The sequence below is a fragment of the Tachypleus tridentatus genome, unplaced genomic scaffold, assembly GCF_004210375.1.
Source record: "Tachypleus tridentatus isolate NWPU-2018 unplaced genomic scaffold, ASM421037v1 Hic_cluster_2, whole genome shotgun sequence".
Taxonomy (NCBI): domain Eukaryota; kingdom Metazoa; phylum Arthropoda; class Merostomata; order Xiphosura; family Limulidae; genus Tachypleus; species Tachypleus tridentatus.
This window is the reverse complement of record NW_027467782.1, coordinates 29,970,103-29,996,412: the sequence shown is the minus strand read 5'-3', so window position 1 is coordinate 29,996,412 and position 26,310 is coordinate 29,970,103. Positions and strand designations below refer to the sequence as shown.

General features: G+C 33.7%; 1 long non-coding RNA gene across 2 annotated transcripts in view; it reads right to left on the bottom strand.

Annotated features, from left to right (window-relative positions):
• Positions 1 to 26,310, bottom strand: part of LOC143243033 (uncharacterized) — a 233,121-nt gene that overhangs the window by 37,951 nt on the left and 168,860 nt on the right. The window contains exon 3 of one of the 2 annotated variants that reach the window (XR_013023788.1): positions 13,778 to 14,123. The exons of the other annotated variant lie outside the window; for it this stretch is intronic. This is a non-coding gene — a long non-coding RNA (uncharacterized LOC143243033). Of the gene's footprint in view, positions 1 to 13,777; positions 14,124 to 26,310 lie in introns of those variants that run through there. 2 annotated transcript variants of the gene reach the window in all.

The window sequence follows — 26,310 nt, the reverse complement described above, 5'->3', positions numbered from 1 at the left end:
GAAAACAAAGTGGCAAGTTTATTTTAAAATATATATATGATATGTTTTTCTCAGCTGCAGCACAGCGGCTTATAAAACGGCTCAAAGTTATTATTATTTTATTAATATTTTAAGTACGAACTTCTAACTCATATCTTCATCACCTCTTGATCGATTTGAGAGCTAATATCGATTGATGTTCTCGATCGTACCAAAAGTAACATAAATTAATTCAGTGTAATCCTGCCTAGAATAATTTTAATTGAAGGTAGGTTGATAGGAATCCTGAATAATAATAAAATTGAATAAAATATACCCACTCCCTACCGTTGGTATTAGTAGTGTAAGTAAATATAGGTTGAAAAAGGACACAAAAATTGTCTCGTAGATTAATTTACTCAAATTCTGCTTAACAGATTTTGAAGTGCCCTTGGTTATTTAGGTTTCTGTCTTGTTTTATCAAATAATGCTTTTGATAGCAAAAGATGTGTTTTAGTTATGTCTTACTGGAACTATCAGAGTTAACATCTCAACTGCTTGCTTTTGAATTTCGCGCATAACCAATCGAGGGCTATCTGCGCCTACCCGTCCGTAATTTAGCAGTGTAAGACAAGAGGGAAGGCAGCTGATCATCACCACGCTCCGCCAACTCTTTGGTTACTCTTTTACCAAAGAATATTGGATTGACTGTGGGATTGACCGTTACATTATAACGCTCCAACGACTGAAAGGGCGAGTATGTTTGGTACGACCAGGATTTGAACCCGCGGCACTAAGTTTTTGAGTCAAACGCCGGGGACTTTTAGCGAGTGTGAGCTGAGATATAGGAGAGTTTTCTGCAAACTCTTGAGTTTATATGAATAGTGTAGGAAAAACTTATAACCCTTTCTCTGCGACAACCACCTTCACTTATCTGAACAAAGATAACTTACTATACTCTCTTGGATAAAAATAATTACCCATACTGTAAGAAACAGCACCAGTTGAATGAGAAGAAAAAGAAATGGATCCAACTAGGTCGACGAAAGTGCGGGTCGCCAAGAAAAAAGCGATGCTGACCACTGGAATACAACCATGACTTTGAAAACGAAGAAACATCCACAACGAGTGAAAACAAACAAAGATGTCTACTTCGCTTGGTGGCCAAAACTAGGAATAATTTAGAATTTAGAAAACAACTCCCCGTTACTGGCACTTTGTAATATTACAAAAGCAAAATTAACATCTCTGGAATGTGATAAAGAAAACAATAAAAGAATATAAGAGAAAAACGAAAATCAGAAAGAAAAATAGTTAAGTAATTCAAGTGAAAATTCTGAAGATGAAGGTGAAGAAACTTCTCATACAGAGGTGGAGATAGTTCCTTCCTACACTAAAAATAATACGGATTATGTTACTAACTTAAACAAAGCCTTGGATGTTGATAACGCAGAAACTAATGAAGAAGAAAAAATCTAGAACAAACAAATGAAAACCAAGAGTTTACTCTGGTAGTGTCGAAAAGAAAAAGTAGAAATTCATTACAAAATGAAACTACACAACCAAAAAATACACCACTTAAAACAAAACACCCAAATATTCTATTATTATTGAAGGCGTGCCTGGCACATATAATCAACAGTAACTCGCAGCGGAAATTAGCAGATGTGAACCAACTGTTGAAACCGCTAGCGTCAAGCGTTTTACCTTCAGGCGGTGTCCTTGTCCGAGGTCAAGGATTTGTTTGGTTTATTTGGCATTTCGCACAAAGCTACTCGAGGGCTATTTGTGCTAGCCGTTCCTAATTTAGCAGTATAAGACTAGAGGGAAGGCAGCTAGTCATCACCACCCACCGCCAACTCTTGGGCGACTCTTTCACCAACAAAAAGTGGGATTGACCGTCACCTTATAACGCCCCCAACAAGTCGAGTCCAATGGCAAGGATACCAAGACGATTAGAACTTGTAGAACTGCTGCAGCCCTTGTCCGTCCTTCCTGCCGTTAGGGAGTCCAGGTTGAGGTCTTGGGGTTGGGTCGTTTTTTGTCAAGAACCTCACCCTCGATCTTGCCATCATGGATGACCCTACCAGAAACGCAAGCCTCCCGACGACATCGCTCTCAGGATTACTTGCACGCGCATGCTCTCTCACCACGACAAGGTGACGATCCGACTGGAGAGTTAACAGAAGTAATAGTTTAACGTTTTTCTATTTTCTGTCTTCAGACCCTGGTAACCCAAACTATCATGTGATTATATTTATTGGAATTTTACTTCCAACACCAAATTATAAGGCAATGGGTTAAGAAATTAATGAGATATAACGTGAAAAACTTTGATTAAATTTTGCATCAGGAGATGTTATATTAAGTATTTAGCACAGATGATGATGTATCAAAGAGCTCTGCCGATTTCAGAGGGTTAATGACAAGTATCTGTTAGTCTATATTCCATGTTGTTACTATAAATAAGCTATTGACCATGTTTTGAGAAGAAACAAAGATACGTAAAGTTCCGTTTTGAATAATATGGTTGTGATCTTATTCATTTCTTATTTGATGGGATTTGTTAACGTGTATTGATAAAAAGTCTAATCAAATTAAATGTGAAAGTGATGTGCGGCGAAAAGAAGAATTAAATGTGTGACTTAAAGGAACGAAATAAAATTACAGACCAAACTGGTAGCTATACCTTTATGTCCTAAACTGAACAAACAACGTAGCCAGGCTAATTGATGAATGAATATTTTCTTTAGAATTATTTATTGTCAATGTTACAAGTGTAGCTAGAAGTTTGACCGCCAATTTTGATTTCATTCTATTACGGCTAGAAAAGAAAGGTCTATAAAAAGTAACTTTCCAGTCTTATATTTGTCATCACCCAATACGTTTTTCGTTGAATACCAGTCTCATGAATTGAGCTATGTGATGAGAGACAAATGATTCTGTGAAAACCTCTTTACATTTGAAGTGTAATACTTTAAAAGTTACGTGTTAAGTGCTGAAAGGACAAATTAAGTTGAACGTGGAAGAAATTATAGTTACGGCTATGTCTTTTACGTGGGTGAGGAAGCATCACATTATTCTTATATAAATAACGATTAAGAAAACAAGTATTTCTAAGCATAAAGACGCGATTTATTCTGAGAGAACATACTAGATTTTCGACATCACATTGGTTTGACTTGTTCAGACACATTAATGTTCTGTCGAAACATGTAGTATGTTACCTTAGAACAAATGACTTCATTATGTTTAAAATCGTTCTTTGCTAACTTATTATTACTGTGGTTTGCTTAAACGGCACACTTTCGTGTTAATAGAAATATTATTGTTTTCGTGCATACAAAGAAAATAAATAACTTTTACAGATATATTTAAAGTAGATGTCCAAATTTACACATTTTTGAACGTTAAATTACATTCTAAGTTCTGCTTCATTAGTATTCATTCTTAAGAAAACTATTGTGAGAGAGGGGAAGTCGATCAGAAGTAAGGAGATGCAGCAATTTAAACGAGAAACTTGGCAGAAATGATGAAGCATTGCGTCAGTTGTTGCTCGAAGCAGCCATCTTTGCTGAAGAGAGTTCGATCTCTCTGAGTGGGTATTTGGGTATTGATGTTAAATACCCAGGAGGGTCAGATACAGTAGTCCTCTTACTCTCTTCCGAATGTTGATAGCATCTGGCCCGTTTCAGGGCACAGTCCATGCTTGGACACACAAGAAAGTTAATTTTTTTATTTTCATTTTAATATACATTTTTTGTATTTTTCTTTTCTTTATTTTTTATGTTACTTTTTTTCCGCATGGAAAATGCTACTACTACTAGTAATAACAATAAAATAAAATAAAATAATGAGAATTATAAAGAAAATAAGCAGAAGTAGCAGTCAGTAAAAGTGATCCATTCATGCAGAGCTTTGGTGAATCTTTTTCAGTTTATTGAGTCTACTGAATAATATCACTTGCGTTTTCGGAATATTGATTTTAATTCTGTATTTCTGGCAGTATTCTTCGATGTTATTTAGAACTGGTTGTAGGTTCGTTGCTGCAATTGAAAGAGTGGGGCACTTTTCCAGACTGCTACATCGTCAGAAAACTGTGATGCAAAACCTAAATTTAGGTCCGACAGAGGCATATTACTCACATACATGATAAATAATATAGGGCTAACAACCCCTCCCTGCGGGACTCCTGCTTCGGGTGAAAAGAACCCTGAGTAGGCCCTATTCACATTTACTTTGCACTTTCGGTTGTCCAGAAAGTTGGACAGCCAGCGAAAAGTTACCTGGGGTAAAGCAATTTCCTGTAACCTATGTTGTAAACCATTATGCCACACTGTGTCAAAAGCTTTCTCAATATCGAGAAAGCAAGCTACAGTGCATTCATTTTTATTAAAACTGTCAGTAATTGATTCTGTAAGTCGAATCAGGTGGTCTGAAGTTTGACGGTACTTTCAAACTCCGTTTTGAATTTCGGGTAATTTTGAATCAGACACAAAGAAATAACCTCCACTTGAACATAATAATACTAAAGCACACGCAAATAAAGAAATAGCCGAAGCTTTCAAAGATCAACTCCAAAATTTTTTTAAAACCCACACTGATCCAGATATGAATACATATTTCTACAATAAAGTCACCAATTACATATTAAACAATAAACATCAATTTGTACTAATTTTTCCAATAAACATAACTGATACAAATACAAGTTACGACACAGATTATGCAAGCACGTTACTTGTTTGTTTGTTTGTTTTTGGAATTTTGCACAAAACTACTCGAGGGCTATCTGTGCTAGCCGTCCCTAATTTAGCAGTGTAAGACTAGAGGTAAGGCAGCTAGTCATCGCCACCCACCGCCAACTCTTGGGTACTCTTTTACCAACGAATAGTGGGATTGACCGTCACATTATAACGTCCCCACGGCTGGGAGGGCGAGCATGTTTGGCGCGAACCCGCGACCCTCAGATTAACGTGCTTGCCCAGTGCGTTACTAACAAATGAAATATCCCTTCAAGAATTACTCGAAGCAATAACAAACATAAAAAACAAAGCACCAGATGAAGATTAAATGCAAGCTATCCTTCTAAAAAGGGAACTCCGAAATTGTTTGACCACCTAAATTCACTTTTTAATTTATCTCTATCCTCAGGATACATCCCAGTTTCTTGGAAGCTTGCAAATATGTTAATGTTCCATAAGGAAGGAACGCCACCTAATAAACCTGATAGCTACCGAACAATCAGCCTGACCAGCTGTGTAGACTGGTCATTCTTGAAAGAATAATCAGTAATAGACTCTCCACATTCTTGAAGATAACATCAAAATTACCAAAAGAACAAAATGGATTCAGGAAATTTAAACAAACGACAGACCACCTAATCCGATTGACCGAAACAATAATAGATAGCTTCAATAAAAAAGAATGTACAGTCGGTTGCTTCCTTGATATCGAGGAAGCATTCGACACTGTTTGGCACGATGGTCTAAGGTTCCGAATGAATGAAATGGAACTACCGCGAGGAATTATTCGCTGGTTATCTAACTTTTTGAAAAATAGAAAATGTAGAGTAAATGTTGAAGGAACTTTTTCTGAATACTTTACTCCACAAGCTGGTGTCCCTCAGGGAGATTAATAGCGACTTTTCATTAATCATACGGCCACTGATTTGATTTGTTAAAATAAAAATAGTAAGGTGGATGTCTTCGTGTCTAATAAAATTTGTAATGTGAAATAAAGATTCGACTGTAGCCAACCATACTTCATGATCCATAAATTTACTTTGAAAATTGGCTAATTAATTATTAAAATTGATCTGTTGATATCACGTGAGTGTGTGGCTCAATAATATCACTACATATGGAGTTTTTAATACTGTTCCAAAGAGTTTATGCAATATAACATACACCTGATAATTTAAATTAGATAAAAGTTATTTTGATTTTTAATAATTCAGATACGCAGACTTTAAAATAAATATTCATTTCTTTCTATGACGTCGATATTGTCTGAAAAAAGGAAAAAACAAACTCTTACTTAGATCCAATTATTATTGCGTTTATAACTTTTTATTATTATGTTTTTCAAGAGAAATATAAATAAACTGAAGTAAAGATAAAAACATTGAGAAGCAAATATGAATACTCATTCATCTTGATTTGTGAAATACTCGTATTTTATAATTAAAACTTCGTATTCTGGTCTATCTTTTATTTATCAACCAGGACAATGCATGGCCATTGTTTCTTTTTCAATGTTGAAGACTATGTTCCTGTCCCATTCAACAAAAAACATGAATTCAGATTAGTTTGGATTACGTTATGTTAGCTTAAACTCTCCTGAAAGCTTTCATAAAATATAAAAACTCTGTATAACTTGATTGCCAACCTTACAAAATGGAAAGAACTTTTAAGTATCCACAAAATAGTCAGTGATGGTATGTGTAGTTGACCTTATTAAGAAGAATTTCAAGATTTTCGTATGAGCCAAATGAGCAATAGGAACAGATACATATAAGTTACTATTGTGTAGAACACCTTTCAGACTTCTTTTGGAGCAATCAGTAAACAATCACAATTCACTCTGTTCATATACTGCAGCTTCTAGTGTTGGTATTAATTTTGCAATATTAGTGCAATAAACCAGGGAACCTTCATGCGAAAACAGTATAACTGTTTCTCATTATTTCTGTACCAGTAATGTGATGTCCCTGCAGAAATTAAGCTCTAAGCCAGAACCCTATAACCCATAATTCCTGGAGAATCTTTTAAAAGGCTCAAATCTATCACGGAATTAATAAGTTCATCTTGTATGAAAAGCTGTGGTTCATCAGATGCTTCAAGTTGAAAACACTCATTATTATTATTTCTATTGACATCAGATTCAGAATCGGATAACACTGTATCAAGAGTCTCTGGTGAAGTAGATACAGCTACATCAGATCTTATTACAAAATGAAGATTGGATAAGAAATTTCTTTTTTTATTCCGAGTATTGCAGCCTTGCATGTTTTTGAGAAATCTTGTGATATTTTGTCATTGATTCCTCACAACAAACTTACGACAAATGTAACAGAATATATTTGGATCATTTACATGACCTTTTGCTGCCATAACGAATAACAAATAATACTAAAAAGAAAAAAGTATCAAAGTGCACGCACAATCAGATACTATCCAGAAAGAGCCCAGCATGGCCAGGTGGGTTAAGGGTTCGACTCGTAACGTAAGAGTCGATGGTTTTAATCCCTGTCGCACTAAAGATGCTCTCCTTTTCGGCCGTGGGAGCGTTATAATATGACCGTCAATCTCACTAGTCATTGATGAAAGAGTAGTCCAAGAGTTGGCGGTGGGTGATGATGACTAGTAGCCTTCCCTTTAGTCTTACACTGTTAAATTAGGGACGAATAGCGCAGATAGCTTTCGAGAAGCTTTACGCGAAATTCAAAACAAACAAACCTGTTTCCTTGTTTCTCTCTAAGTTCAGCAGATTTTGTTAAATGTTTAAAAGTTAACTGAAAAGCGAACTGCATTCTCTGTTATAACTCAGTCTTGTAATCACTGCATAATAAATACATTAGAGGTCATTATCTCTTTCTTAGGCAGCAGTACATCTCTACCATGTAGTTGAAAGAACGAACTTTCGAAAGTAGACTCATTTTCAGCACATAGTAATAAATGAAAAAGCTCTGTCCAAGTATTCTGATCTTTCTCACAGTATTGAGACATCGTATCCAACAAAGTTCTGTTGAATCTTTCTACTAATACGGTTGGAGTTGGATGAAAAGCAGTTGTTTCAGTTATTTTTTTGTTTTTTTGGCAATTAACAAATGAGAAATATCTTTTATTAACTTGGAAACAAAGTTACTTTCTATATCCGACATTAAATACTGGAGTACAACGTATCTAGCTGCAATGTTATTTTAAAATACTTTAACAATCGTATTCGCTTTTTTATCAGACACACAAGTTATTTATTTACTCATCTTTATTTTGTTCACTAATCACATGATTTTAATTACTTCTAATTCATCCTCATTTTCGGTTCCAATTTTGTTAATAGACTATTCTCATCAGTTTCAGTGACTCTACACTTATGTTACATGGAGCATTCACATTAGAATGTTCTCTGCCTGTTATATGAATTATTTCAAAATCATAATCTTGGAGTACTAATGATCAACATGGCTAACATAGAGGAAAAGTTCATTAATGTTATTAGTCATCTTAATGGTACATGACATGTGATGATAATAAATTTCCTACCATACAGATAACAACAAAAGTTTTTCATTCAATATACTACGGCTAAACATTCTTGTTCTGAGACCGAGTAATTTACTTCAGCTTTTCGTAAATGTCTACTGTAATAAGCTAAAGGATGTTCTTTTTTGTTTTCATTTAATTATGGCAACACTGCATTTATAGCATAACCTGAAATATATATGTTTAAGATAATTTATTTACTAACGCCTGAGTAACTAAAAATGAATAACTTAAAATGAGTGATTTTAATGCAGCGTGTCCTAATTTCACGAAAGCTTTTTGTCTTTTATCTGCCCAAATAACTTCTCTTTCTTTCTTAGTTAGCTCAGTTAGAGGTTTGCCAACAACTCAAAATGTGGTGTAAACCTACTACAAAATCATATATATCCCAGGAAAGCAGGAATATCTAACTTTTAGTTCAGGTTTAATACTGTTTTCATTATCATATGTCTTAGATATTCTATTTCTTTTATCAATAACTGACATTTCTTTAGTTTCCTGTATATTACGTAACAGATAAATGTCTTCAACTGTTACAACAATCAATCACTTTTTAAATTCTTCCCAAAATTTAATTTTCCGTTCTTCTAAGGACCTTATGCAACCGGGGATACATAATAACTGATACTGCCCTCTGTTCTGCTTGTTCAAACATATGTTTCACACTTGTCTATCTCTGGCATTTTATGAGGTTTTCTGCTATAGGTTTATTTTAATTTAACACTATTATGTGACAAACTTGATTTTCACGACCAGGGTCACATCTCCTACAAATATTCTTCTGGTAATGTTATTACGCTTTCTTTATGTTTTCTTTCACATTTCCTAAGAAATAAATCATAATTTATTTTACTCTGTCGTGTCTGGTGTTTACTATTTCTCACATGATGCTGTGCTACTGCATCTAATGTTTCACAATTAGTAGCCTTGTCTACTACTGCGTGGTTAGGAAATATTACTTTACCTTTCACATTTTCTTTTATGAAACATTCATTAGTTATTACAACAATACTGCTATATTAATTAATACTAATGCTTGTAGCTACAATCTGTGAACAGTATGAGTGTAATTATTCCAAAAGAAGTATGAATGATGTTCTGCACCCTTATAATATATGTATCTGATACCACTGGTGTTTCGGTACTTTCGAAATTCTCGTACAGTTGACATTCAAGTTATACAGAGTTTTCGTGTGAACAGGCTGGAAAAGCTTGTAATGAGCATTGGATAAAGAAACAAGGGCTACAAACAGTTAGCCTGATACCAAGTTCACACACAAAAGTCCAACTCCAACATGTGTTTTGAAAATAAAAGTCGAGTTTTTCCCCAAAAAATCTAGATGAGTGATGATATATATTCACTTGTTATCAATGTTCTTCTCTTTTTTCAATTTGTTTATATTTTTCTTCAGGAACATAATAATAAAAAATGTCATTATGATGAGGGAAATAATAAATAAATCTAACTAAGAGTTTGTTTTCTACAAAATTTGTAAACAATTTCTACACGATAGAATAAAAAAACAATATCAATTTCGATATCTACGTGTGTGAATTAGAGAAAATTTGTTTTTAAAATTCAAATAACTTGTATGTAATTTAAATTATGAGATCTATGTGCCATTGGAAAACATATTAGGAACAGTATTCAAAACCCCATATGCAGTGATGTTAATGGGACACACACTCACGTGACATTAACAGATCAGTTTTAAAACTTAGTTTGCCAATCCTCAAAATACGTTTATGGGATATGATGTGTGACTGGCGACTGAAGAAGCTTTCTTTCATGATACAATTTTTTACGAGATACTGTGACATCTAACGACCTATTTTCATTTCAACAAATGAAAGCAGTGACCGTCTGATAAATAAAAGTTCGCTATTAAATCTTTACCACCATCTATAGTCAGAAATCATTATTAGATGTGATTTTATATGAATTACAGAATATTTGTTTTTTGAAACTAAACTGATTCATCAAAACTGTTAAAAGACAAACAGTTCATTATATTCATTAACTTCTGATCTAATAAACCAATGGTGATCAGAATTAGATAATAAATCTCGGGATTAGTACAGCTAATTCAGAATAGGATTTTTACTTATTAACAGCCCTAATGTCGACAATATGCCATAAGATCTAGGTTATTTCTACACAAGATATCAAGCTAATAATGTAGTATAATCATAAAAAGTGAATAAAATGAAACCCGACAAACCTTAGAACATACATTTACACTTAACATGAGACATTAGTGTTAGACCTATTACATTGTTAACCGTTACATTTTCTGTATAGTTCCACAGAGATTCTCAACAAGTAGAAGTGTTTATCATAATAGTATTACAACCACACTATATGTATGTAATGTCTATTGCTGAATGCGTGTTACTTTTCAGACCGGCTTATATACGGCAAATATAGTTTGCGGAATACTATTTAAGTTAACAATTTTATACAACATAACTTATATACATTATACATTAAATATATTACAGACATTATAATAAAAAAGTTAGTAATGGTAAATCTGTTAGAAATCGCAGTCTGAAGCTCTTAAAATGTAGACAATAATGTTGTGATACCCAACTTCTTTGTGACATACAAACACTCTTCCATTAACTGAGTGAGGACTGTTATTAGTAAATAATAACAATCATTTGACAGTCATGTGTGAACCAATCAGTTGTAAGAAATATTTGGATTTTAGCCTTTTAGGTATTTTCATTATGACATTTCTAGTTACCCAGATAGTGAAGTAATGTAATATTCATACTTTGAAGTTTGTTTTATTTCAAACCTTGATTTTTTTACACTAAATATACAGAGAAGAATTATTAGAGTTAATTAATAACTCCTGATTAGTCTTTAGTGATAAGTATTAATTTATAACTTAGCTGAGATATATATAATCCATTCTATACATGAATGTAATGTTAATGAAAGAGAATTGTTTTGTAAGCAAAAAAATAATAAAAAAGATTAGACAGTAAAGTTATTGAAATATATTCCAGTTATCCTAATAGGTTGATTCTATTTTGATAGGAATATGGTACAGAATTCTCAATTCTGTTGGAAAGATTTCTGTCATCACAAATGTAAGTACAGAGAATTATGAGCAATGTTTGTACTTGTTCTTAATACTGTTAGTAATATCACATACATTGATTACAGTGATAAAGGAATACTTCATACGCATGTATGATATTAGAGTGAGACACCTTAAGAATCATTATAAGTGAAATAAACTCTTTGCATTTCCTTTCAAATTTTATCTAAATTATGAAATTATTTTGAGAAACGTTTGATGTTTAAGGTGATTATTAAATTAATGTAATTAATGTTATAAGTATAGGTCAGTTCCAAAACTGTAACTTAATATGATCTCTTTTAGAATTTCTGTGTACTTGTGTTCTTTCTGCAGTGATTTTCTAAAGCACCTTTAGTGGGTTTATAAAATACATTGATGTGATTTCTTTTTGTGAGTCAGTTTACAAGTTTACACCTACTGACCATTGGTTGTTATTAATTAAAGACGAAATTTTGTGCATTGAAGAATTGTCATGGTGTTGATCTATCACAATTTTGATGTGATATAAAAACTTAATTGTTACTATTATGAAGAGACAGGAGTTTATAATGTATTACATATTGATGTCAATAGAAACAATAAATTGTTTTTTACCTTTCTGATCACTTGAAGTACAGTGTATTACTTTATTTTGGAATTATATAGTATAATAATTCTATATAGTAAATTGATGTTCATTTAATAAAAAAAGTAACAATGTCATAAGAAATTTAAGATGAAAATGCTATTGTTTTCTGTTCTATCAAGCATGGTTAGTGATGCAATAGACATTTAACACAGTGAATGTTGTTATAATCCAGAATGTCAAACCCAGTTAACTGTGTACTATGACGTTTACATATGTGAATATTTTCTTCTACATTGTCCAATATACTTAATGGTGTGAAACTTAATAATGTTTGCTCTTACACAATCAAACTAAATAATATTACAGTATATTATTTAAGGTGAAAGAAAGTGTGTTATTTTCTGAACTGTTAATTCTATATTCTTACTTTTCAGGCACTAATTATTGCCTTTACATCAAGTTTTATAGAGGTGACATTTTATAAAGTTTTCATTTCACCAGATGGGTCACTGAATGGATTTCTGAACTTTACTCTGTCAGATTTCAACATCAGTGACTTTCCTGGTGATTTGAATATTCTTTCTGAACCTGACACCAGTGTGGAATACTGCAAGTAAGTGTTAATTTTTGTTTTATTGTTTCAAATTAACAGAGCATAGAAAACAATGTATGTGTGATTAAGAACCAGTGTGGTGTCTCTTTAACCCTACTGATGTGAGACATCAAAGTGAACAAGTTACAACCGTTTTACGTTTTACGTAGATTCAAACTTTAACCCTATTGACATGGGATATCAAATTGTGCAAGGTACAACCATTTTATTAAGTTAGTTTCAAAGTTATCATCCATGAAAGTATTTTTCATCATTGCAACAACATTTTTACCACAATGAACCAGATTCAAGGCAGTTGAATGCAACATGGTACATTTGGCATGTATAAGTTGGTGGAAATGATGCCTAGCATGCAAAGATAGATGGGTACAGATGATGTCTATCATGTTAAATGTATGGGTGGAAATGATGTCTAGCATGATCAGACATATTGGAAAAGATATCTGGTATGCGTAGATATTTCGATGAAGGTTATGTCTCGTATGCATAGACATATGGATTGAAATGATGTTTGGCATGTGCATATATAATGCTGTAGGTGATATCTAGCATGTGTAGATATATGGGTGGAGACAGTAAAGGGTTGATTAAACTACTTAAAATAATACATATTATTAAACTTGGTACAACAAGATACTTTATAACTTAAATATTAGTATTACATAAGATTTAATTCTTAAGTTAAAAAATGAATATACTTCTCTACACAATCTGGTGATGCTCTGACTATTCATTTACAAATATTTTTTTTTCTCTCCTCTTGTGAGGGTTTCAGATTGTTCAACCAATTAGAAACATATATATAGCAGATACTAACAACTCAGAATATAAAATTTCAACCCAAATGACAAATCCTTGTATTATCTTCTGTTTTTCAAGAAATTTGTGTAATTCTCATTTATATTGCTGTTGGACAATTGGTTGTATTTATATAACTAATAAAAAGAGTGTATTCTATCCATAAATCAGGCAAGTTTCTTTTTGTTTCGGCAGTCAAAGCCAATACTTCACAAAGCTAGCCTGATGGGTTTCGACAAAAAGTGTTGCTTTAAGTAGTAATTAATTTGTTTTTTGTTTTTTTATAAACCTAATTGTAGGTTAGTTAGAAATAACAGTTGTTTTACAATTCTATTCAAGTGCATTATGCAATATTTTTTAATGTAACATAATTATTCATAGTACTAAACAGAAATTTTATTATCCTTTTATAAACATTAAAAATAATCACAAGAGATTTCATAACATTCACCATCAGTTATATTTTTTATTCTGAAAGAAGTAACATTTGTACAAAACTTTAATACATTTTTCTCCGAGGAAGATGAAAGGATTGTTTCTAGATTCTGTTTTATGTGCAGTAAAAAAGTTATACATCTTCAAGAGAGAGAACTTTACTGATTTTATCTTCAGCAAAATTTGAATCAACTACATCGACTCTCTCAATGACTGTATTTCAGGATTGATACACAAATATTGTTTAAATAAAACACAATAGAATTTGAAGAGTAAACCCTTCGATGATATTATTTCTTTTCTGTTGGTACAAATCTATTAATATTTCCCAGACATCAGAGCCACAAAATTCCAACAACATCTCCTCACTCAATAGGATTTCAAAGGAACTTTTTTGGAAGAAAACTATAGAATTAATTTCTAACAATTTGATATTGCTAACAAACTTGGATATTGCTGTTCATATAAGAGCACAAAATGTACTTAGCTGTTTAAGTTAGAAAGTTAACTTTATTTTAAAAAACTTGTCTGAGTACACATAACAATTTTAAGGTAAAGTTAAAATTTTATGAAATGCAAAACATCCACTATAAAATAAGTTGTTTAAAATGCTGGCTTCTATTTTAAGGTCATTTTATTTCATGGTTTCAGGTACCAAGACTACAGAGAGCCCCCAACAGCAAGCAACAAATATGAATATAAGACGTTATATTGGCAGCTGGTTACAGCTCGCTTGGTTTTCGTTTCTATTTTTGTGGTTGGAAACAATTTTTCAAATTATAGATCTTATTTTTGATTAAACTTAATTACATTTGCAGTTCATTTTTAGTTTATACTAAAATAAATCAATTAACAGTAGCTTTCACTTAAGGACATAAAATACAACCTTCTTTCTTCAAAAGATAGAATATTTTTAAATGTTAATTGTAGAACTAACCTGAGACTTTATTTAACCAAAGTTTTCAAAACAAATATAAAGTGTGAATAGCTTTTATTAAAACACCTTTTATTTGTAATTTAAATTTTTTTGAGGAAGCTAAATATATGTTTAGGTGTACATAAACCCACAGAACCAGTTGAGAATTGCTGTATTAAATTAACTTCAAGAGAGTTGGAAACTTTTTAACATTTACTGAGATTGAAAATGTATGAACATTATAACTATGTTCAGTTGTTTTTAATGAAGCAACATAAATAGAGTATAAAAGGTAATACATTTTAATACAGCCAGGACAATCCTAGAATGTTTTTAAAAGTTTCAGTAACATTTACTAAGTTATCCTTCACAAAATGGATTGATTAATCATTTTTGTTAATAAACTATCCTTTTTATTACCCAATTCTATAAGTGTTAGATTTTTTTGTGGCTTCTGTTCATCCAGTAGAATGTTTTTCTTATTATGTAGCACTGATACTGTTCTGAATGACTGTACATGCTCATTAGTAATTTAAGAAGACTTCATGATTTAATCATTGTTCATAAAGTTTTATAATCTGTATTGGTTAAACAGTGTTATGTAAAAGGATTATGTTTTAAAAACTGCTCCAGTGAAACTTATGTTTTTCCTTTTTTTAGTGTCTTGTATTCATCATGACAACTCTAATTTGTTGGTTAATACCAGACATTCCAAAGTCTGTGAAACTACAGATTAGACATGAAAATCACATCGTCAATGATGTGATTATTGAAGAAGAACTGAAAAGAGCAAAATATCTTGGAAGGAGGGAAACACCATGATTTTAGAACATCATTTCACAGATTGGTAATATTTAAAAATTTGAACAAGGCAGAGTTTTTTTTCTGTTTAAGAGGTAAGTGAACAGGTTGATAATAACATCTAATCAAATATCTATGGTCAATGAAGTCCAACAGGGAATACAGTTTCCATACATATATGTGCCACAAGAACAAGTACGTTTTAAACTTTGCAAAAGTCTATGTTATTTAGAAAATTTCTTCTTTCACTTAACATTTGATATATTGCAACCTCAAAGGTCAAACCTTGTTAAATCTTAAACAAATTATTTATTTTTGTTTATATACTTAATGTTTACACCATCTTGGTGACAACAGTTTTAAACTGTCTTGTATTATAACATTGACGTTTTCTTTTGTTGAATGTTTATAAGTACTTAAAATCTTTCACGTATCTTTTAGAACAGGTGTCGGCAACCTTTTAGGTCTCGGGAGCCAATCTGAATTTAGAACAAGAATACTGCAGGAAATCAAAATAAACACTTATGTTACACACACACACACTTAATGAAATACTGTGTAAGTAAAACTAAAGAAAATGTAAATTGATTATTATATTTACAGTGTGTTCTTTTAATGACATTGGTGCTGTTACATAGTTTTGTTCCTTTCCCTGAAGTCTGTTTCACAATTTATTAAATGTAATTTCATATTCAGTTTTCTACTATTATTACTGAGCACGTTTTTTGTTTTTTTTTCTGACTTAGGAGAGTCTCTGAATACACAGGTAGAACCAAACATTGTGAAGATGATACTATAGAAGTGGAAGACCATTCCAGAGTTGTAGAATGAAGTAATATGCCTGCTCCTGCACCTTGTTCAAGGTGACGTGCCATCAGAATTCTAAAGAACAAGACTTGAACAGTGTTAACAGATCAACAACAAATGCTACAATCTGTTCCAGATTGTTATCAACTTTGTCATTTGTGTATGAATCTCAAACTTGTGTTCAGAGTTTGTTTCAGAAACACCATTGTTAAGATAATGTTTACTCTTTGAACTGTTTTAGTGTCTCCACAATATTAAGTTCCAGTGTTTTAAAATAATGATAAATCAGGAATTAAAGTTTTTAATTTTTACACTGGTCATCACTTTTTAAATCATTGTTAAGTAGATTTAGTGACAAAGAAGCTATGTTTTTAATAAAGATCTTGAACTAAATTTTGTTCAGAGGAAATTTATCTTAACCTTCCTTTCTTTAGTTCAAAATTTGTCATCTATATTGTTTTTATCAGTGTCAATATACGTTGGTTGTCAGTTGTTTGTTTTAAGTATGCTGTCAAATTATCAACAGAAAAAAATTCTTGAAATGATTTTAACAAAGAGTACACTAAAGTTATTTGATTAACTCAAAGGAACATTCTTTAAAGTTAATGAAAACTTCAGTTTATGAATTAGTACTTACTGTTATAAATGTGTGCATCATTGAAAAATAGTGAATATTCACCTAGATGTATTGGATACAACTTCAGTTTTTAACAGATTTGTGTTTAAGTATGTACTTGTCATAATCCTTTAATAATAATTTGAATCACTCGTTAGGGTGAATGAAAATTTTAAAGTAAATAAACACTAGTTTATTTGTTTCGAATATTTATGTAACAGCAACCGCCCCTAGATTTCAACTGATACACTAGAGGGAAGGAAGCTGCTCAATAACACCCACCGTCAACTCTCGGACTATTATAATTACATCACTTGACCGTCAGCTTTTAGACTATTATAATCAAATCACAAGGGCGCCAGCTCTTAGACTATTATAATTACATCATTTGACCATCTGTTTTCAGACTATTATGATTACATCATTTAACCATCACTCTTACGGTATACTGAAAACCACAAAGTGTTTGCGCGATTTGTTTCTGCAATGGGATGCGAACCACGAATCCACAATCCAACACGCTAAGTGCTAAATCACGTCCTGCCCAGAGAGAACGAGCGAGCCACATAAGAGTAAAAATGTACTTAAGTAAAGACAAATGTTGGAAGAGAATTCTTCTTTAGATACGGTGTGTTTTGTTTACATTTATATTGCATTAAAATATTGTAAATAAATTGCATGTATATCAAAACTTTGTGTTCTGATGTCATTTGTGTTATTTATACGATAAAACTTAGATCATCAATCTCATACACTGGCACAGTTTTCTTTATTCTTATACAAGACGGTAGAGTACGTTTTGACACCGGAAATCCGATAAATATCTTTAATGGTTTATGTGCAATATGTGTGTTTCACACGTCTCACGCTACTGTTTAAAAGAGCAATATTTAGAATGTGAAATTATATTGAAAATTGCTTCGGTCACGGATGACGTTATTCACAGTTCTTGCTCTAAAGGACAAGAAAGGATGTTTAGTTACGTACAGGAGAAAGTTATTCGTCAAGAAGAAAATGACCGAAAAAAGTGAATTGATTGTCTGCCGAGAAACCACGATAGCTCAAAAGAGAGTTTCAATATCAATAACAGTGGTTGTACACGCACGACACAACCTCGGACATGCGCATTTTATTTCGCAGAAGATGTTTATCTTCTGTTTAATTACAAAAGCTTAAAGAAATTTAGGTGTATGTTTATTTGACAACACTGGGAAAAGTCGGCTATTTCTATAATTCGTTTTTTGGTTTGTTTGTTTGTTGTTTTTTTGACGAACTTTAGAAACATTTCTATCAAAAATATAACCGCATCTTGACCATTTGGCACGATCGCGAAATCTAATATAAGAATCAGAGTACTTTATTTCTATAATGGAGTTAATGTGGACAGCATTACATTCGAGAAAGTGGCGCCACAATAAAGATTTTCTATCAGAAATTGGGTCAAAGATCAAACTGTTTCAGGTCAACACTACATTCCAAAAAAGGTGGTGCGGTGATACAGATTACCTATTAGAGATTGGGTCAAAGATAAAACTATATCAGGTCAACATGACATTCGAGAAAGGTGGCGTCACAGTAAAGATTTCCTTTTCGAGATTAGGTCAAATTTAAAACTGTCTCAACGATTTCTGCTTCGTACCGTCGTTTCATTTCTGTATGAGAAGTTAAAGTTTAACGTGATCATAAAAGATATTGTGTAGAAAAACCCAGACTAACTTTCGGTTGGGACAAGTTGTTTTGTTGAAGACTACAGCAATAATTATGATCTCCACGCCCCACAGGTTTATAACCAATGTCACTCCCTTGAATTAACTCTCGTAACACTCAACAAGCGTGTTAAGGCGTGCGACGTGAAATCTGAGGGTCGCGGATTCGCATCCCCGTCGCGCCAAACATGCTCGCCCTTTCAGCCGTGGGAGCGTTAAAATGTAACGGTCAGTATTTGTTGGTAAAAGAGTTGGCGGTGGGTGATGATGACTAGCTGCCTTCCCTCTAGTCTTACACTGCTAAATTAGGGATCTTCGAGTAACTTTACGCGAAATTCAAAAAACGAACCAACACTCAATACTGTTTAGTTTAACGTCTAGAACAGTATAATTATTCTTAATACACTCCAACAAATAATATCAACAAAAGAGTGTCTTTTAGAGCTCAACCTGTGTTATAGCAGAAACAATCATATTGTAGTGTCTTTCAGAACAATTACTGGTGATTTTAACAGGGGCGTTTTGTATTAGAAACTTTTTACAACAAACGTGAGCAAACATGTCGTAATGTGTATTATTGTAAATATACGTTTTACTCAAGCACGTGAATATTGTATGCGTACTCTCAAGTTTGTGTATACAAATATTTCTACAATAAATTTTAAAAGTATAATCACTGCCGTATAACTCTGTTTTTTCATAAGGAAATCAGGAACGTTTTACCGAAGATTAAAAGAGAAGAGAAAATGTAATATTTCGTTTTTAAAAACAACATATTTTGATTAATGTGTAGCTACGCCTTCTCCGACCTCTTTCGTTTAACTTTTTATTGCCTTGTAACTAGGCCTGTTGCCGGGAGTGTAGGTGTGTCATAATTATTTTGTTCGAGTCAAAAATGTTGGTTGTATTTCTGTTTGTATTTATTATATGTGTGTATTGCATGCGACTCCCACGTGGTTAATGTGGTATCCTAAACTTTGTGTTAAGTCTTTTACAGAGAGTTTTCGTTTTTGTTTGTGAGTATTGAATATAATGATCATGCGGCTTGCGCTTCTTATTCCCCGAGAAATCTTTCCCCTGTGAAAAAAGTTTGGAGACCCCTGAGCTAGAAACAAACAGAAATACAACCAACATTTTTATTTGCCAAAAGGTTGTCAAAGAAGGTGGCATTAGCAAAAGCAATTGTCACATCGCACATAGTGAGTACACATCTGAATTTCACTAAGCCGCAAAAAAGTTAGTGAGATTTATAAAATTGGCGTTTGGCTTTCAAAATATCTTCAATTTTCGGTTCTGAATTGCTATATCTAATCATTAGAATTGCTTTCAAATGTTCATCAGTCAACCTTGATCGAAGTACCGACTTCACACACTTCATTTTTGAAAATGCTTGTTCACAGATATAAGTTATTCCGCACATTGATGTCATACCAGATTCGAACTGCTTCAGCTTTGGAAAATCATCTTCAGGTGTGCAGATGTAAAATACAAAAAGTTGTCTCTCTCTGTGCTTTGCTTTCAACACGTCATTTCCTTGCAAATCGATGACCTCCAGCTGAAGTTCCATTGGCACGTCATCAATGACACAATCAAAAGGATTTTGAAAAAGGAGAATGTCACTTTCGATTCTGTCGAGATCCGAAAATCTCTCTAAAAATGCTTATTTAAATCACCAATAATCTTTTTCTGAAACTTCAGGTTAACATCTTCTGTGATTCCAGCATGAAACTCATTGAAACACTGAAAATGAGAGAGGTTTTCTCCTTCCAAATGTGCTTCAAACAATGACAGCTTTCTCCGAAATCCTTTAATGATTCTATAGAGATCACAGACAAAGTTATTCTCCTCCTGAAGTTTCAAGTTCAATTCATTCATGTGGGATGTGATGTCACCAAAATTGACAACCAAATTGGATCCGACAGAAGTGGATCGGCTCTATATTTCTCGATAAAAAAATATATATTTCTCTTTTCAGCTTATAAAAACGAGACAAGACTTTACCGCAGCTGAGCCACCTCACTGCCGTGTGATAAGGCAAGTCACATAAATCCGAATCAATTTCTTCAAGAAACACCTTGAACTGGCGATGATTAAGTGCAAGACCCCGAATGAAATTCACTGCAGAAATGACTTGTTTCAGTACGCAAGAAATATCTAAGTCTTTTCTACAGAGTGCTTGCTCGTGTATGATGCAGTGTATGAACAGAGCGCTTCAGAGTTGAAGATCTTCCAACTGTTTCCTGATCAGACCCGTCTTTACTCCAGCCATGTTTCTTCCTCCATCAACTGTAACACCTCTAAGCTGATTCCACTGAAGGTTATAGTCTTGCAAAGTTTTATGCACTTCCATGAAAATGTCTTCTCAACTTGTTCTTCCGTGCGTGCTGCAAACTGATGCCAACTCTTCCGTGATCTGAAAGTCCAAATTAACTCCACGAATGAACACGAGAAGTTGTGACGCACTCGAAAGATCAGTAGACTCATCCAGTGCCAGAGAATACCATTGGGAGTTTCTTGCTTTTTGGCGTATCTGTAATGCGATGTTTTCTCCAAGTTCTTCTGCTCTCCGTACAACTGAAGTTGCTGAAAGGCTGATACTTTCAAAAAAATTGTCTTTTTCAAGACACAGCTCATTTGCTGCTTCCGTCATACACTCTTTGTTGAAGTTGCCGTCAATAAAAGGTTTTCCTCGCTCTGCCATCCTATGCACTATTTTGTAACTTGTACGAGTGACAGATTTATTTTCAGCAAATTTTCTCGTGAAGAGATTCTTTTGAGATTCAAAAACACGTATCATGGATTCAAATTTCTCAGAACGGAACTTCCTGAAAATTTCAAATATGTTGATCGATGTTTTGTTTCATAGTGACGCCAAAGATTGTACTCTCTTAAAACGGCAACACTTTCTGTGCATATCACACAAGTAGCTTTCTGTTTTCTTGTTTCCACAAAGAAGTGGTTTTCTCTCCATTCATCATTGAAAGCATGACACTCAAAGTCCACTTTTCTTCTTTAAAAGCAGTCATGAAAAAAAAAAAAACAGGGTCTGAAAATAAAAAACACAGAGCGCTGTGAGAAAAGTATTGTACTGGTCCAAGAACGCACAAACAAAATATATTGAAACGTACCTTTGGCACGAAACTTACCTGAGAACGAGTTTTGAAAAGCGCATAACCAGACTACTAAGAGAAATGAGCTTGCTGAAGCGGTAACCCAAGCCCGCTGAATTTACAAGACGAGTCGATGGGACGAGGGTTAAGTCTGTACTTGTTTTCGAAATCCTAATGCTTTTACAGATACGTGCCTCGATATGAATAAACGGGCAGCAAGGACGAAAGAAGAATTTTCCTATTGGTTAAAAATGCGCGTGACAGCCTTGTTTCTTTTTATCATAACGTCTTGTATTTGTCAGCTTGAAGCGACCATCGGTGTGATTTATTTTGTTATGACAGTCGGACATTTTAATTTCAAGCGGCTAGCTGCTGGCGGGCCGGTCAAAATTACCTCGAGGGCCGTAGTTTGTGACCCCTGGCCTGCAACATTCAGTTTGTTTTTCTTCTCCATATTTGAGGGTTAAGCAATTGAAAAGTCGAAAGTTTGAGCGACCATGATACTAAAGACGTTCCTTTTTTTTTTTTTTTTTACGGCTGAGGGTGCTTTATAAGTATGATCGTCGATTACATTGTTCGATATGATTTTAAACAACATCTTTATTGCGGAGGGTGTCGACGATTATTTGTCTTTCCTTTTCGTGATTTGTGGGCCAAAGATAGAGACAGCTGCATTCTTTGGCGTTTCTCACCTGGTCATTAAGATTCGTGTTCCATAGGGAATTTCAAATTCAACATCAATATTTTCATGCTTTCTTCCATTAGTGAATTTATTTATTAGTTGGATATTTAATCAGTTCCAAGTCTCTAACCTTGTATTCATTTCTTTTGGTATTCTAACATTTTGTTTGTGATCTCATATGTTGCAAAGTGCTCTGTTTTTAATTTTTCACATTCCTCAGATTTATTCATGACCTTTTAGTTATTTTATATATTTTTATTTTAAGACGAAAAATAAATAAAATCATTGTTCATCAGTCACAACCGATCAACAATAACAATAAGAGGTGCTTCAATGTGTTAAAAGTTCAGCTGTCTTTACCTGTCCATCTTCCTATCTTTATCATGCTGTTTTCCTATCTTTATCTATCAGCCTGTCTATCTTTACCTCTTAGTCTTTGTGTCTTTATCTACCGGTGTTCCTTCTTTTATCTACGCGTTTTCTTGGCTTATCCAACAGTTTTCCTGTTATTGTACACCTGTCATCAAGGTACTGTTAATATAATCTATAAGTGTACTCACCCATTTCAGTCTCTTGGTGTTGGGCTTCTCTGTGTCACATTTTAACGATCCACAGAAGGTAAAGTTACAGTAAAGTGTGAATGTTGTATTATGTTCTATTTAATATTATAGAGACAAGTTATGGCAGTATCCGTGTAACAACTTAAATAAATGTTTTTCTTTTCTTTTCGAGTTACGAAGGGAGAAGTGTAATGAGTAGGAACAACTGTGTTAGAATTGAAACAACGTTCCAAACGAATAGTGGGATTGACCGTCCAATTATGACGCCCCACTGCTGAAAGGGCGAGCATGTTTGGTGCGACCGGGAGTCGAACCCGCGACCCTCGAATTACGAATCGAACGCCTTATCTCACCTGGCCATGCCGGACCAAATCTGAAAGAAGTCAATTGGTTACAGCGACCCCGTAACAATAAAATCTTTGAATTACAAAAAATAATGAACGACTTAAGGCTTGGGCACCGTATGTTTGCGTTAGGCTTAAAACTAATTGAATTATGAGCCAAGGATAGAACCAGAAACACACACATACACTTCATGCTGTATGAACGTGCAAGACACACTTGGATGTTTTCTTATTCTGAACATTGATAAACTGGTTGTGACGTACAACCTTTGATAGTCGTAACCGACAAATTAATCAGTTGGGTGAAGACAGACTCTGCTCGAACTTTGTTTTCTGTTTAAGTTTTCTGGCTGAATACTTCCCTCGGTTTGTTTTACACCACATACAGAGAATAATATGTGGTTAGGTTTACAGATATGTGACAGAGTTAATTACATCTTAATACAGTAAAGACAGGTTGAGAGGATTACTGTTAAGTCAACAGTGAAACAGCTGTTTCCTTTTGGTTCTGACAGACAACATAACGTATGGACGTTTAAAAGTTTAATATTGCAACGATAAAAGACAAACTGAGAACACGCTTAAAGTTTGTATTTATGATTAACTGCTTATTTTGAACATTAGTTTATTCAGAACCGAAATAACCAGATGTAAAAACTGAACCTGTCAGGATTGGAACCTTCGATTCTCCAGAGACGTGGGTTAGAATACCGTTTGATTCTAATTTCGCACCAAGTCAGATTTTTGGAATAAATGAATAAAACGTGCAAACGGTTCTGTTTCCTATTAAAGTATTTATATTTTTAAGAAAGCCACCAAGCCTAGCCGTCCCTAATATTGAAGTGATAGTCTAGAAGGTAACAATTAACTCAACACCACCTACCGTCTACTCTTGGGCTGCTCTTTACCAACAAAAGCGAGATTGATTGTCACATATAACGCCCGAAGGCTGAAAGGATGACCACGTTCGAGTACGGGTTTCGATCATGTGACCAGCAGATTGCGAGTCTAGGGCACTAACCACCAGGCGATGCAAAGCCAGCTAAGGGATGCACTGTCACTCTTATAACGCACCAATATATTATAGTGTAGGGAATATTTTACAGTATCGCGCGGAATCGAAGTAGATTCGATAGCTCCAAAATCCAGAGATCTACTAGCCCGGACTCAAAATCTAATAGAAAGAGTTGTAAAGTAAACTATTATGATATGGGGAAAGAGAAGGTTTACAGTGACGTAATATTAAAATGACATCTGAGTATCTGAAGCCTGGAAAATCTAATAACAATCAGCGAGTCTTACGGGTCGAACAAGCGTATGTGTACATTAACAAAAGGGCATAAAGTTAGGTAAAATACTTTTCCTTTACTGACACGTGCATATAAAGTTCTTCGTGAAGAATGTAACCAGACCCTCTGTCAAGTAATGAAAGTGACTTAGAAGCTGTGGGTAGAAGGAAAAGTAACGTAGACACTTTCCATTATCCGGCTGTAAAACAACAAATCGTTGTTGAGTATTTTAGTTTATGATCTGTCTCAGTATGGCAGCAGTTTGAAAGTTTAAACAGATTTTATCGGATGATTATTCAATTGCAAAATTGAAGCACACACACTGTGTTGCATCTGATAGTTGATTACTACAACTGTAACTTTTTAAACGTACTATGTTAGTTCCTTGGGTTGAGTATTTACAAGTACAGGTTTGTAACACATTGTGTCACTTCATATTTTGACTATTATACTGTCTGAACTGTGTAACAAGTCATCTGACTACATTGCGTCTCCACTACACTATAAATTACTTGTACTGTAAATAAACATCTTTCAACATTAGACTTGATTTGACATTTTCTTTGAGCTAAACTTTGAAGAAACACTTGTATTAAAATGTGAAAAACCAACCAACTCCAAATACTTCCTCGATGTAAAAGTAATTTCTCATCAATAGAAGGCGCCTCGCACGAGTGAGCACGAAAAAAAACACATCAATTCTAAATGTTCGAAATCTGGGTCATAATTTACTCCGTAGTCACAGAGAATGGGGCCCCACAAATGATACAAGAACAATAAACCTGGGTGTTAGTGAGTGTTATGTTAAGGTTTTGAAAATGTATGTGAAAAATAAAATAATTATGATAATAATCGGCTTGTAATACTCGCAGTAACTACGACCACGATTTGTTTGTGTGTTTATTTTCAGCCCAAAGCTATACAATAGGCCATTTGGGCTTTACATCGAGGGAAATTGAACCTCAGATTATAGCGTTGTAAATTGTAACCATAGCTTTTACCCACTAGAGGGCAGCAGCATCTAGAAGTTTTTATGAAGTCTTTGTCTAATATTTCTTAAAGGTATACCTTTCTTGATAAGAAAAAGAAAATAGTCCTCGTCGACGAAAGGATATTTCAGAAACAAATAGTTCACGTGGAAAATTAAGAAAAATATGATTTACTAGCACAAATACTAACTGCTTTATATAAAAGAAAAACTTTTAATTTAAAAGAGAAAGATAATAAAAATGTTTCGATTATAGAGTCTTTTATTTGTTCCCCTGCCCCTCTTGTCAATGAATCAGTTTCTGGATTTACAACAGAAGGATCGGGTTTTTATTCCTCACAGGAGATAAGCTATGTAATGCCCGGTGTTTAGCTTTGTTTTAAAAATCGAACGACTCGTTTGTACGTTTTAGCACAAAGTTACAGAACAGGAAATCTCTGTTGGATTCGCTGCGAGAATCGATTCTCGAGTTTTAATGTTAACACGGCCTGAAATTCTTGAAACTGATAATTCCAATCAAGCGTATGTTTATGTTTGTGTATTTTTCTTTTTGAGAGTCGCATCGGCCTATCTGCTGACGATGGGAATCGAACAGCTGATTCTAGCGTTGTAAATCCGTAAACTTACCGCTGTACTAGCGGAGGACCCTACCAACAGAGGCTGTTTGTTAGATATTAAAATATTCTACAATATTTGTTTCATACAACTTTACTAATAAGACTGAGAACAACGTTTTGGCCTTCTTAGGTTCACTATA